At 62.0% G+C, this 14376-nt stretch overlaps 1 protein-coding gene across 2 annotated transcripts in view; it reads left to right on the top strand.

The window, feature by feature from the left end:
- The first annotated feature begins 3874 nt into the window (after positions 1-3874).
- The window catches only part of SLC45A4 (solute carrier family 45 member 4), a 48570-nt gene continuing 38068 nt past the window's right edge, over positions 3875-14376 (top strand). The window contains exon 1 of one of the 2 annotated variants that reach the window (XM_070392447.1): positions 3875-4072. The gene's annotated coding sequence lies outside the window, so the exon portion shown is untranslated. The remainder of the gene's footprint in view (positions 4073-14376) is intronic. The other variant, XM_070392448.1, reaches the window with a different exon arrangement.

Raw genomic sequence — 14376 nt, 5'->3', positions numbered from 1 at the left:
TCTTGACCCCTGCAGGCACGAGACAGTAGGCAACTCCTAGAGGGCTGGGCCTGGCCCTCAGAGAGTGCCCGTGGAAGTTGGCTCATGTTGTTTTGGGGTGCGTGGACCCCCTGGGTCTCTCCATGGGCCCTCGATCGGAAAGCCCTTTACTCCCTCTTTCTCTGTCTCCCTCTCCATGCAGACATGTCTGCAGCCCTACAGGGGCAGGTTCTGGGCTGCAGCGGTGACCCTGACCTGGGATCAGCCCCTCAGACAGGGCTCGAGGCCACTAGGGAGACAGACAATGCCCAGTTACAGTGCGAACGAGGGATCTGAGCACTGACCCGTGAAAGGTGGTGTGCCTCAGAGCTCAAGAGAGTAAGCCACTGATCCTCTAAGGCAGGACACCCAGGAGGGCTTCTTGGAGGAGGCGATTCCTGGCAGACCTCCAGAAATGGTCAAGGTTACAGTTTGGCCAGTTCTCAGGCCATGGGAGTCCAAGGGTGAAAGGGGCACTGCCCTGCTCCAAGGGTCCACAGGTTTGGAGGGGAGAAGGCAAGGCCGCACAGCGGTGATTAGGACATTGTCACGCCCCAGGCTCCCCACAAGCGCGCTGGGAGGTCGATGTACTTACAAAAGAACGTATGGGATCGGCTTGAGAATTTGTGGGGCCCATGTTGAAAATTTGAAGAAATTAAAAATGGTGACAGCAGCCCAGATGTGGAGGTCTTCTGAGCACGGGGCCTTGAGACTGCCCAGGTTGCACACCTGTGACAGGTAAGTGCCCAGGCAGGCCTGCTCTGGGGCCAGGCCAAAATCTAGGTTTTTCTGACTCCGGGCAAGAGGGTTCCTCACGGCTCAAGCACTCTCCACATAGGACCAGGAGCCTCACCCTTCAGATACGGATCAAGGAAAAGCTGTGTGTGTGTGGGACGGGGGGAGGCGCCCTACAGGCCCCATTCCCAGGCTGCCCTGGCGGCTGGAGAGTAGGGCTACGGGCCACAGACACCTCGCACCCTTGGTGGCAGTCGGCCAGGGCTGCTACAACAGAATACCAGACTGGGCAGCTCAAACAGCCAACACTTATTTCTCCCAGTTCTGGAGCCTGGCAGACCCCAGATCGGGGTGCCAACACGGTCAGGTTCCGGTGGCCTCCTCCTGGCTATGTTCTGGGGCGTGTGTGCAGGAAGGAAGTTCACTCCCATCTCTTCTTATAAGGGCACTAATCCCATTGCAGGGGCCCCACCTTCCTGACCTGACTACCTTCCAAAGGCCCCACCTTCCAACCATCCCTTGGAGGTTAGGGCTTCCACCTGGGTTTTGGAGGGGCCCCAACATGCAGTCCACGACACCTTCTTGGTGGTGGCAGGTGGAGAGAGTGTGGTAGAGCGGCCCTGCCCCGGGTCTTCATGCACACGTGCACGCAGATACGTGTGCACATACAAACACGCAGCATTCATGCACATACAAACACACAGCATTCAGGCACATGCACACTGGGGCCATGTTCTTCCTAACTTTGCTCTCTGTCCAATCTCTGCGTGAAACTCCAGGTCACGTAAGTAAATTAATCTGATGTTTCCCCGTCTCTGGCTTAGAACCCACCTTCTGGAGCCCATTCACACGAAAGCGCATGCACACACTTTAGGTATGCATTCCATTATCCTTCCAGAGGCATTGATGGAGCACCTACTGTGAGTCAGGTCCTATGCTGGGCTCCGTGGCCTGGGTGGCTAGTGGTCCCCCCCTTATCTGTATGCATTTCCCATTCTCCTGCGGGACCCTTAAGGAGAGAGAGCGGACTTGGTTGCCAGCTCTAGTCAAGGCATCTAGCATGGTACATGGCACATAGTAGGCCCTCAGTAGTTGGTTGCTGACGGAATAAAGATGAAGAAGAGGCTATCAATACAAGCATTGACTGTTCTGCAGATAACGAAACAAAATGATTAAGTCTGTACTGTATCAAGTCTTTTCTAAAAGCATTATTCAATCCTCCGGACGTGTGAGCGAGGTGTTATTAGAAGCCCCTGTTAGATGAGGACTCAGAAAGGTTCACACAGCACAGCCAGATTCGCCTCCGCCTCCATCCTCTGGCCACGAGAGCAAACACCCACTAGGGGAGGTGGGTAGACGACAAGGAGCCCCCGGGAAGCGCCAGGTGCCACTGTGGCTTTTATGTGTACACCCCTGATGCTCTTATTAATCCTTCGCTGAAGCATCACATACCCACCCCTGTAACCAGCACCCAGGTCAAGAAACTGAATCTTACCAGCACCTTCACTCCTCCTGTCCCCGTCCTGTCCTGGCTCCGGCCCCTCCCTCCACCGTTCACCACGCTCCTGACTTGCCCCACCGTATATAGAGAGAGTTCTACCACTTTCCATCCATGCCATCCGACGTGCTTTGCGGTCTGGCTTTCTTCCCTCCCTCAAAATCATTTGTCGGAGTCAGCCATATTCTGGTGTGTGGGTGTAGCTTATTCATGGCCATTGTTGTCATTCTATTGCGTGACTGCACCCCAACTTATGTATGTATCTGTTCAATCATCGACAGGCATTGTGGGTAGTTTCCCATTTTTGTTTATTACCAATGTGCTGCTATGAACACAAACAGGATCAGATAAGATAGGCACCTGGGACGGAATTGCTAGGTCAAAGGGTTTGCCACTGTTCCCAGGCGGCTGCGTCCCTTCGCATCCCCGCCTGCAACGTCTGAGCCTCCGGTTGCTCCGCTTCGGCGTCAACACTTGCGATTGTCAGTTTTTCCCATTCCAACTGCTTGGAGGTGGCGCCCCGTCCTTTATGGCTCCATCCCGTCAGCAACCCCCTGAGATGGGTCTGTGGTCTCCGCGTGCCCGATGAGGGCACACAGGCTCCGAGAGGTGAAGTCATCTGCCCCGTCGGGGTCAGGGTGCAGGGCTGCCGGACCTCAGCCCATCCTATCATCTGTTTCTCTTTCTGTCAAGCTGCCTCCTCTGACCTTGCCCCCAGGGGCTCCCAGCAGCCCCATCCTGGGATTATAGGCAATCTGCTTGTGGGGTGACACTGGAGGGGTGTCCCTGGCATGGGTCAGGCTGCACGTGGGAGGCCCCATCTGGGGTCCCGCCAGCTCCCGGGGAGCTCCTGGGTGGGAGGAGAGGGGGGGGGGGGGCGGGGGGCGGGGGTGAGGAGGGTTTGACCCGGATGGGGAGGCCAGGAGTGTTTGCCGCTGCACCTGGGGAGAGGTGTGTGCGAGTGCGTGTGCGCGCGTGTGTGTGTGTGTGTGTGTGTGTGTTGATGGTGATGATGGTGGTGGTTGTGATAATGATAGTGATGATGATGGTGTTGGTGATGGTGATGGTGGTGGTGGTGATGGTGATGGTGCTGGTGCTGGTGCTGGTGCTGGTGCTGGTGGTGATGGCAGGAAGTATCTGTGGAGGAGCCAGGCTGGTAACGGTGTGGAGGCTCCCTGGGTAGAGTCTAGGTAGGAGGAGGACGGTTGGGGAGAGACAGGCATCGAGGTGAGCAGGAGAGGGGCGGGGGGCTGCGGGGTACTTCCTCCCTCCCTCGCTGGGTCCCGTGGCCACGGAGCGGGGTGGGCGGGGTTCGGGGCCGGGGCTCCTGGGGAGGGCGGGGCCCAGGCCTCGAGGAGCCCGGGTTGGGGGCGCGCGGGACTCAGCTCCAGGGAGGAGGGAGGTGGGCTGCGGCAGGGGCGGGGCTTTCAGGGGGCGGGGCCTCGGAGGCCGGGGCGGGGCGGAGAGGTGGGCGGGGAGACCGGCGGCCAATGGGCGCGCGCCGCTCAGGCCCCGCCCCGCCTCCCGCGGCGGCTGCTGCATAGTCATGAGCGCAGGCCGCGCTGCGTCAGCGGAAGCGGCGCGCGGCGGCTGTTTCCGACCCGATAAAGCGGCGTTGTCCCGGCGCGCCGGCCGCACTCTCGCAGCGCTCCCTCCGCGCCCGCGTCGCCGCAGCCACCCTGCCCGGCCGGCCCGCCGGGGAGCAGCCGCCGCGGTCCCGCCTCAGCCGCCGCTCCCGAGCGCCCGGGGCCCCGCGCCCCCGCCAGCGCCGCCCGGCCCGGCCGCCCCGCCGCCCCCCGCGGCCCCGGCCGTAGGAGACAGGTGAGCGGCCGCCGCCGGACCAGGCCCCGCACCTGGGCGCCCCGCACCTGCCGCTTCCCCGCCCCCGCGCCGCTGCGGCCTCGAACTCCCCGCTCCCGGCATCTCTTCCTCGGGGAGGGCACCCCACGCCCCGCCCGGACGCCGCCTCCCGCTCCCGCCGGGACACCCGCCCGCACCCTTGACCCTCCCTCCTCTCTCCGGGCTGCACCTGCCCCTCCTCGTCCCCGTCCCAGCGGCCTCCCGGGCACTTGGGGCCCCGCTCCGGGGCGTGCACCTTCCCGGGACCCTGCCCCGCGCCGCACCCTCCCCTCGGCATCCCCACCCCGCTTTCTCGGGCTCCTCTCCTCCCGGGGAAGCCCGGCTGCCCGCCCCGCGGCCACGACCTTGCCCTGCCTTCTCGGCCTGACGCCTCCAACTTCGAAGAGTTGCGCCTCTGCCCCCTCTGCCGGGACCCCCCCCCCCGCACCCCTGCACGCGGGCCCTCTGTGCCCCCGCCCCCGCCGCTGCCGCACACCCCGAGCCGCTGCCCCTGCGCTCGGTGTCTCCCCTGCACCGTGCAGACGGCACCCCTGTGCCTGGGGCCGAGCCGGCCCTGCAGGCGGGGAGCCCGTGCGCCCTGCACCAGCCCCTTCCGTGCGCTGGTCTGCATCCCAGCACCGGTTCCCCTTTCCCAGCCGCCGACCTCCCGGAGCTTAACCCGTTGCTCGCCAGGCGGTGGCTCTGCATTGGGTTCCCAGGGGGCACCCCCAGCCACAGCTTTTCCCGGGAACACATGCCGCAATGTGTCTAGAAGGCTGGGGGGGGGGGGGGCAGGGAATAGTGGGAAGGGGCGCTGGGGCTCCTAGGGGCGCTTTATTCCTTGATGCCTCAGCTGATCCAGCTAAAGGGGCCTGTAGTTCCTGGTTATTGGGGTGTCTCCTAGCCTAGGGCCTGGGGAGCGGGGGAGAGTTTGAGTGATTGAAGCAATTGCGGGGTCAAGTGTTTGTCAGAACCTAAGCCCGTTTCTACGCGGAAACCCGACTGGCGCGTGCCCTCACCTTCCCTCCCTGCGGCTGGGCAGGCAGGGAGCGTGCGGGCCAGCCTTTCATCCCTTCCGTTTTGTGCTTGAAGGAAAAAAGGAAAGAAAAAGCGGGAGGCTTGGTTTGCTGATGAAGAAGTGTGCCGCCGCCCGGGCATCAGACAGTAGCCCCTGGCCGCCTCTCCCAGGTGTGGGTGATGCTCCCCTAGACCTGAGCGCGCCGTGGGAGAGTCCGACTTTACCCCGTGCCCGGGAGAGAGGTTGCAGAAGCTGCTAGCGCAGTGGTTCTCAACCTCGGCTGCACATGAGAATCACCTGGGAATCTTTTTAAAATCCTGATTTCTAGGCCTCTGTGCTAGAAGGTGGGAAGGGGCAGGGCTGGGGCCGGGCAGAGCACAGGCCGCAGATGGGGACTGGAGGGCTTCTGAGAGGGCGGGAGATATAGGTGGCCTTCACAGTCCCATCCAGGCTAATTGTTTCAGGGGCAGCAGCTGGAAAGAACACCAGTGGCTGGTTGGCATATTAGCGATCTGGTGGTGGTAGGTGTGGAGGGTGCCCCCTGGGCTCCCTGGGGCCTGTGGGGCGCGCCTGCACCCTTGCTGAGGCGCTGCTGCAGCCTTGGCCCCTGTCGCATCGGGAAAGCTGAGCAGAGATTGGCCTGGGTGAGCTCCAAGGTGGTGTTCGGCTTTTAACGTCCTGGGCTCGCTCTGCCTTCCACTTTGCTTCCTGGAGGGGAGGGGAGGTGGGAAGGGGTGGAGGAGTCTGGGAACAGGTCCCAGGCCCTCCAGGTCTGCCGGAGAGGGGGGCTGCCGCAGCCGTGGCTCCCGGCTCCCGTGGAGGAAAGCGGCCAGCGTCTCGGTTGCTGGGTGTTGGGTTGGTCTGAGGGACGGGGGCGGGGAGAGAGCAGTGAGCTGAGCTGGGGTCCGGGCCACGCTGTCATTTTCTGGTTGGGGTGCCTGTTGTGCCTGCCACCACCTGCACCCTCCCCTCTGTCCCCCAGGCCCGGAGCCCAGCCCGTGTAGCCGGCAGGGGTGGTTTGTGACTCAGCCTCCGGGCTGGCACTGAGGGAGGGCGACTGGCGAGCGCCGTAGGTGGCAGACAACCCCAAATTGCTAGTGCCCTCCTCGGAAACACCCCTGGCAGAGCCCAGCCTGTAATTTGTGGGGCTGGAATGTGCTGGAAGCCGTGTTCCTACTGCGGACAGGGAGGATGCTGCCCCACACTGGCCTGGTCCGGTTCCCGGGTTTCTGGTCACAGCAGTACGGCTGCTGAAGGCGCGAGCGCTCAGCACAGCCCCGTTGGGTGGGCTACCTGGAAGCGAAGCCAGGAAACCAAGCATCTAGCTTTGCCAAGCAGAGATCTGACCAGAGAGAAGGAAGAGGACCCCCCCTCCCCACCCCCGTATCCCGTCCCCCAGGAGAAGAGCAGCCGCCTGGGAAGGAAGGGGTGGGAGAGGACCCTGGAGCTAGGCTCCTGCTGTGCAGGGGGCTCCAGGCCAGGCCGGCCGCCCCTCCCCCGCCGCGCCCAGACAAGGTCTCCTTGTTTAGATTAGCTAATTACCCTCCCCAAGCAGTGAACAAGGGTCTTTTTTAGACGTGGAACTTCCAAAGTGCTTGGCCTTTTCCTTTTTTTTTTTTAAGGTATCAAATGCTAAGCCTTTGTGAAATCAGGCACCTTCAGGGACCTGGGAGGTGGTGGGCCTTTTAAATGTGACAGGCGGCGTCCCTGGTCCCTGCCTGAAATCAGAGGGCCCGCTGCCCTTCAGGTGGGAACTCGGGACGCTGGGTGGGGGCGTGGGGGCCTAACAGTGCGACTGAACCTGCTCTCTTGGCCAGTGACTCTTCGAGGAGGCATTTTAAGAAGATTAACAATCCACAGAGCTGGAGGGCGACCGCCTAATCCACTTTTTTGTTTTCCTTTTGAGGTTGCATCCCCTAGGGCCCCACCAGCATCTCAGACCTTAGCCGGTGCCCAGGGCTGGGGCGGGAGGGGTGGGCCTGTTGAGTGTGCTCACTCGGAGCTGTCCTGGTCCCTCCCAGGCCGTCGCCTTGCTAGTAAGGCCAGCCAGCCTTCCTGCAGGTGGAGCGGCTGAGCCCGTAGTAAACACAACATCCTCGGAGCGCAGTGCAGCCTGCTCTGCCTGCACTCGTTTTCGAGAGATTATGGGAAGCGAAACAAGCGCCCGGAGGGACAGAGAGAGGCTGAGTGCTGTGTGGCTGTTTGGAACCTGAGGTGAGTCAGGTCCACCCCCGCCCCCCAGGGTACACATGGTGCTGGGCGTTTGGCCCCGGGTCCCCAGCAGACCCTCCCGCAGCTGACGGGTTTGCAGAGCCTTTCAGTCCCCCGAGCCTGGCCGCCTTGCCTGCCCACCTCTGCCTGGCCTGGAGCCCAGTGAGGGAGCCTGGTTCAGCCCTGAGTCCTTGGTGTTTTCATCCTCCCAAACCTGTTGGAGGATTTTGCTGGCAGCGAGGGGAGCTGCATTCCTGAGCCGGTGCCCGAGAGGCGCTGCTGGCTGCGTGCAGGGGGGACCTTCCACCTGGGCCGTGGGGGCGCTGCAGGGCCCCTGAGGTTTGCCTGGGAGCCCTGGAGCCAGTTGGCTCGGTCAGCGACCAGATCCTGCCCCTTTTAAAGGAAGGAAACTCCTGAGTGTAAAATACACAGCAAGTCTTACAGCAGGTGCCCGGGGGGGGGGGGGGGGGCGGGGGGCGGGTGGGCAGGGCTGCCGTGCTTACACACACAGATGCTGCTGCCCATGGTCAGCAGCCCCGGGACCTTGGAGGGCGGGCAAACAGTAAATCGCTCCTCGCTGCCAACAGTTTAGTCATCGTTTTAGGAAAATACATTTATCCCGAAGAGGATGATTTTCGGTTTGGAATGGGAAAGGAATCGTGTCCCCTGAGTTACTCTGAAGGGAGGGGCTCGACCGCTCCGGCAGGAGGCGGCCTGCGGGGCCCCAGCCAGGGGGGCAGCGCTGCCTGGCACACAGGCTGCCAGAGCCGCCCTCTTCACAGGGAGTCCAGTCGCGCTCGAGGCTGTGGGATAACTGGAAACGGGCACTGAGTGGACAGCGAAACTTCTTGCTGGTTTCAAGTAGCTGTACAAGATGTGGTTTCTAGAATATTGTAAGCACAGACTAAATGCATTTCACGTCTCCGGTGCGAAGACTCGGGTTGGGGGCCCCAGCACCCTTTAAAAACCTGCTGCACTCGGACGTGTCTCCCCTTTCTTCCTGAACTCGTATGTTTGCTCAGCCTTCCTCGTGGAGTTTTACGCTGATGGCACGTGCCTTCCTACCTGAGGCGAACTGATCACCAGCTTCTCTCTGCAGCTCAGAACCTGCTGCTTTGGGAAGGCGAGCCCCCCCCCCCCCCCCCCCCCCCCCCCGAGAATCTTCTGTGTAATGGTTACCAGTAAGGTGGCTTGTGACAGCCCGGATCGCAAACCTCTCCCAGGCCTTGAGTCAGCCGACTCTCCAGTACCTCGCTCAGGTCCAGCAGGCACTCGCCCGCACCTTGGCCAGGAGGCGAGGGGCTGCTGTCTGATGCCCCTGGGCTCCCGCGAGTGCTGCTGGCCGCACTGACAGCCACACCTGTCCTCAGTTACTAAACGCACACATGCGTCTCGGGCGGGGTCCCTCTCAGGTGCCTCAGTTAAAGGGGTTGTGGGCCTGCCCTTGGTGCCAGCTCCGCCCTGTTGCTGGAACATTCCAGGACAGGAGTGCCTTCTGCTGGCTGGGGAGGAAGGGAGTGTGAGGTGGCCTTGGGCGGGGCCCTCGGGCCTGGACTGCGTGGAGGTCCGTGGGGACGTTCAGTCTGAGTTCCCACACCTGAGTGCTCGAGGCAGCCCCTGCGTGGCACGCGGCGTGACGTGCTTCCACGTGCTGTTTCCCCGGGCCTGGGGGGTGGGGGCACGTGCGCCACGTGGTTAATTGGGACCTCGTGCCGCTCCGTTCGGCTGTAATGGTTGATTGCGTGTGTTCCCAGGTGTCGCTGAGGGGAGGTGATGGGACCCTTCGTGAACGTAGGTGTCTCGGGCGCGGCAGTCCCGTTGCCTTTGGTCGGGTTAGTGTGAGCCTCGGGAGCCTGCCTGCATTTCCAGTTTAATTTGCCAGAAAGATGTGCTGGAAGCAGAAAGGTCTCCAGGGGGTGGGGTTGGGGGTGGGGGGTCCGGGTTTGGGTTTGGGTTGGGACAGGTTCTCCCTGCAGGAGTCCCGGAGCCTGTGCTGCGGGTCCCCGAGCAGAGCACGGTTCTGGAGAGGGGTCTGCTTGTCTCCAGGGAGAGCCACTGGGTGGTGAGAGGTCCTGGGGGTTCGCCAAGGGGGGGCCTCTCCCGAGACCTCCCTCGGTCCCACTCAGTGCGGCCGGAAAGCTGGCTGCCGCCCTGCTCTGTGCTTCGCTCTGTGGGCGGCTGGGAGTGTGACCTGCCTTCTGTTCTCAGCTGCTGGTAGAATTTGTCACGCGAATTTGGACTTGTGTTTGGGGACAAGACGTGTCCTCAGACTGAGGAGCCCTTTGTTCCCAGGGTCAGGGACGCTAGGAGCTGCCCCCCGATGACAGTCAGGGTTTTGTGGTTCACCTGACAGCGCAGGAGACACACGGGCAGGCAGCGCGCCCCTCGCCCACTCTGGGCGAATCGGGGAAGGAGCCTTAAAGGTGCCGCCTCCATTGATCCCTAAAGCACGAGTCCCTCCTTACACCCTCTTGGCATCTCGGATCTTGACACTGAGTCCGGTTTGTAACCCAAAGGCTTAGGGCAGCCAGGGCTGCTGAAGGGGAAACGGGCCCTCGGGGGACTGCACAGCGAGGCCGCTTGTCCTGGACTCCCCTCACCTCCCAGCCAGGGGTGCCGCCTGTAACAGGACCGGGGAGGCGGGCGGTGTAAACCCGCTGCACCACAAGTGGGGAGTCAGCCCCTCAGGCCTGCACACTGCTACCCTCTGCTGGATGGAGCCAGGCCGGCCAGGGCCCGGGCTGCTTCCTGTCCTCCGGCACCCCGTCCGGCACCCCTTCTACACCCCGTGCCCCATGCGAAGGCTGCTCTGACTTGGTGAGTGGTGCTGGGTGGGTTGTGGAGCTGAGGCTGTCTGCTCTGATTGGCCAGCTCAGGCTCAGGCGCCCTGTGGGACAGGGAAGGGAAGTTCCGCCTTGAATGATTTCGAGGGCTAAGTGCTGTTGTTCCTAAGGGGGTGCAGAGGCCTGCGCCTCTTGTGCTTCAGCTGCCGCGGTCCAGAGCCCGACCTGTGCAGGGAGCGTGTGCACCCTGGGGGGGCCGTCCCTGGCTTCGTGTCCTTGGCCCAGAGGCCGCCCACTGACCCAAGCTCCAGCTTCTGTGTTGTAACCGGGGGAGCATAATGAGGATCTGTTCCTGGCGCTCGGCAAGCCGGGAGGAATAACACACTGAGGCCGGCCCCATGCAGAGCACTCGGCCTCACTCTGCAGGACCCGGAGGGGCTCTGCTCTATTACCAGTCTCTCCACTTAGGGAGAAAAGGAGGCCCAGAGAGGTTAAGTAACTTGCCCAAAGCCACACAGTAGTGGCTGAGCTGGGGATGAACCGTGGAGCCACCTTGGAGTGTTGGGTCTTCGCTAACACGGAGCGAGTGTGGGGGCCTGCGGGCTGCCTCCACCCACAGGAAAGCTGGGTTCTACGCGTGCACTGAGAATGTGTGTGTGCGCGCAGTGTGGACGGCTTGTCTTCCTTCCTCAGCACCGTGACTGTGAGAGACGGTGGTAACCTCATAAAGGAGAGATGTTTAACACAGTCCGAGGCAAAGTGAACTGGAACCTGTTTCCTGGACCCACACACGAGCAGGTGGCAGTTACACTAGGAAGTCAAACGCTGTGAAGAGACGGAGGCAGAACTGTGTCAGGGAGCCAGGCCAGCGGACGCGTCCCCGGGGCCCACCCTCAGTGGCATTGTCACAGCTGTTATCGGCCTGTCCTTGGTCCGTCCTGGCGGTTGGCGCAGCGGTGCCGAGGCTGCGGGCAGATAAGAGCCCTGCACGTGTGTCCGTTTGTGGTTGTGGGGCTCAGATAGGTCTGTGGGCCGGTGGGGGAGTCTGGAGGCCGGGCCAGTGCGGCCGTGGTTTCTGCTGCTCATGATATGGTTTGGGGAAATAGTTCTCCACCATTTTCCTGTGGATTTCCTCAGGGTCCCTCCGAACCTGGTCCGTCTGGGGTGGTTCTGCCACATAGTCCTGCTTGGGCTGGGAGCCCTCCGGGGGCGTGGGCTGGGGTCCGGGCCTCTCCCCACAGCGCTGCCTCCTCCCTGCCACGCGGTGGCTGCTCAGCTGTGGAAGTGCTTACCGCTCTGCGAAGTCCTGGGCGCAGGTGACTCATCACCCCGCGAGCGAGGGGCAGCCCCCAGCTGGGCTGTGTACCGCCTCTCATTTCGGTGAGCTGAGCGCGTTCCCGGTGCTGTGTGCTGAGTGCGGGGGCCCCTGATGATTCCTTCTCATGGACCCAGGCACCCTGAGGACCCCGCGGCATGGTGCTTTGCGGGTGGTGTGCCCGGGTGTCAGCTCTGCCCTGAGTGTTTCCGGGGCCTGCGCAGCCCTTCAGAGTCCCAGGGCTCCCACATCTCTGGCAGACACAGCGCCGAGGCCTCTGTGGGGACCGAGGGAGTGGCCAGGCCTCGCTGTCCCCAGTGCATCTGCGTCTCGCTGGCCCCTGACCTGTGCCCCTGGACCAGCCAGGGCTTCTCTCCTGGACTCATCCCTCCTGGGTGCCAGCTCTCTGCCAACATACGACCTCGAAACATGGCGGCGCCTGAAGCCCATGGGAAAGACAGCACGAGCCTGGCAGACCCGGGCCTGCTCTGCGGGACCCACTCACCTGCCCACCTGCCCAGCTGCCCACCTGCAAGCCGCGGCAGCTGGGTGTGACCCCAGGAGGTATCTGCAAACGGGCCGACAATGCCACATCCTTGGCTCTCAAGAGCGATGTGTGTCAGCCCTGGCATGGCCTCCTGGTGGGCCTGGTGAATAGGGTGCTGGGAGGCTCGGTCCTCCTAGGCTGAGTTGGGCTGGTCTGGCCTGGTTCTTTTGCCACAGCTGGTCTTAAGCCCCAAACCAGGATTTCTCAACTTTTTCAACCCATTCTTTCTCCCTTTTTTTTTTTTTTTTTTTTTTGCTGATTTTTCACTCTGGGAAGATCTTATCCAGATTTACATTTTTTTTAAAAAAATTGCAAGACAGTTTTATGCCTGCAGGATTCGCTTCCAGCCTGAGCCACGGGTGCCACGCTGTGCTGGCTGCCGTTGGCGTGGTCCCGCATGTGCCTGTGGAGGGCCCTGCGTGTCCCCCTTCCCCGTGGGGGCGGTGGGAGGATGTCAGCAGGCCGCTGTCTTTGCAGGGAATTGTTGAGTTCTGATAGGTCACGTGTGGGTTGTCTGCCCTGCACATTCTGGTGGAGGCTCTGCCTCCGGGCGGGATTTGATAACAAAATGACCAAGGACTTGGAACTCCTTTTTTTAAATTCTCGCCTGAGGCTATGATCATTGATTTTAGGGAGCGAGCAAGAGAAATACGGATGTGAGAAAAACATCGATCGGTCGCCTCCTGTATGTGCCCCACCAGGAATTGAACCCCAGCCTCTTTGCTGTGGGGGGCGATGCTCCAACCAGCTGAGCCTCCGGCCGGGCGACCGGGAACTTGTGGAGTCAGCCCTTCCTCGCTGTGTAGAGCTTGCTGTTCTCATTACTGACAGCTCCAGCGCCCCGTGTGTCTGTGGCTGGGCGTCACTGTCCCTGTAGCTGTGGCGTCCTTCTGTTGCCAGGAAGTAGGTGGCCTCCGCTGGTCGGCCAAGCAAGGGCCTGGCCTCACAGCCTTCCGGCTCGCGGCTCAGGGGCCTGTGGACAGCAGGTGGGGCCACGGAGCAGAGGCTGTGGGACAGGGTGACCTCTCGGGCCTTCACGGTGCCTCTCCTCTCAGCAGCCCGGCGCGGCCAGACTGTGTGTATGTGGGACCAGGAAGGCCGGCTGGCGTGGTTTCCTATTTGGCGAAAGCTGGTGGCCATGGTTAGTGGTCACTGGGGCCTTGAGGAGGTGGCAGAGGAGGGTGCTGCGTTGGCCCTGGCGCTGCGGGTGCTGGGTGCTGCTGTCACAGAGCTCGGCGTGTTCAAGTCGCATGTGCACGGCCACTTGCTCCTTCTTGGGGCTCCCGTTGGCTCTGGGGCAGCCTGGAGTTCACCTGCGGGCAGTCTGAGCCCCCGGCCAAGAGGGGAGGCCGAGCACAGGGAGGGCTGGACCAGGAGGGCAGCCTCGCTAGCTCTGAGCCTGAACCCCAGCAGCCAGGGCGGGCAGCCCTGCAGGCCACACTGGTCCCTGCACCCGAGCGAGAGGCCCTGCCCACCCGAGTCCACATGTGTGCACTGCACTCGGTGGCACCTGGAGGGGCTCCTGCTTCTGTATGAAACGTGAGGCCCGTTGTTGCCGACCTGGTTTCTTCCTCACTCAGTCTTTCCTCAGCTCCATCTGTGCTGGGTCACTTTTCAAAATGAATGAGCTATTTCTGAGCTTCAGCACATGCTCCCGCCCCGGGCCAGCCGCATGGCCAGCGAGGGGAGCCTCGGCCGCCGCCCGCCGCCGCCCGGCTTCTCCGACGGGGTGCCAGCCCCTCACCTCTGTGCAGCCCCAGGTCAGGTCCAGGAGAGCGCTTGGTCTTTCGTTTCTGCTGTGACCGTTTCGTGAGGCCCAGAACCAGTCCATTCTGTCACACCCTGGGCGGCCCTCCTAGTTTCTTAAATTTAGAATCCATCTTTCTCTCTCTTTTACCTGCTTTTTTTTTTTTTTTTTTTTTTTGTATGAAACTCAATTGCTCAATTCCGTTCTAAAGGAAACTACAGAAGGAAGGACTGACCAAAAAGTTATGAAAAGATTATGCAATGACCATCTCAGGACGAGAGTCCCGGTGCCCATCGAGGGCCCTGTTCACGCCCCGCCCCCTCTAACTGGGTGGTTCTGACCTGGTTGGGGTCGTGGATTCCTTTGAAAATCTGGTGAAGGCTGTGGGCCACTTTCCCACAGAAACACAAGACCCCGTTTTCTTATACTTTAGGGAGTGCGTGCCCACGGGTCCTCTAACACATCCCACACGGGTCTCCCAGCCGAGGAGCCCTGTCCTGGAGCCTTGGACCTGCAGGGCCAGCCGCCTGGTCTGCCTCTGGGCCCTGCAAGACCGAGCTTGGCTGCCAGTCTGAGTGGGGGATGGGGGTGCACTCAGTGCTCCAGAAGCAGGTGGATGGGCTGGCGCTGGCAGGCTGGCCCCTGAGGAGTGGCTGGAGAGGACC

Source organism: Myotis yumanensis, unplaced genomic scaffold, assembly GCF_028538775.1.
Source record: "Myotis yumanensis isolate MYYU_CA2020_CCGP unplaced genomic scaffold, mMyoYum1.0.hap1 SCAF_15, whole genome shotgun sequence".
NCBI lineage: Eukaryota > Metazoa > Chordata > Mammalia > Chiroptera > Vespertilionidae > Myotis > Myotis yumanensis.
Note: the sequence above shows the minus strand (reverse complement) of the source record. Positions and strands in the feature narration are given on the sequence as shown.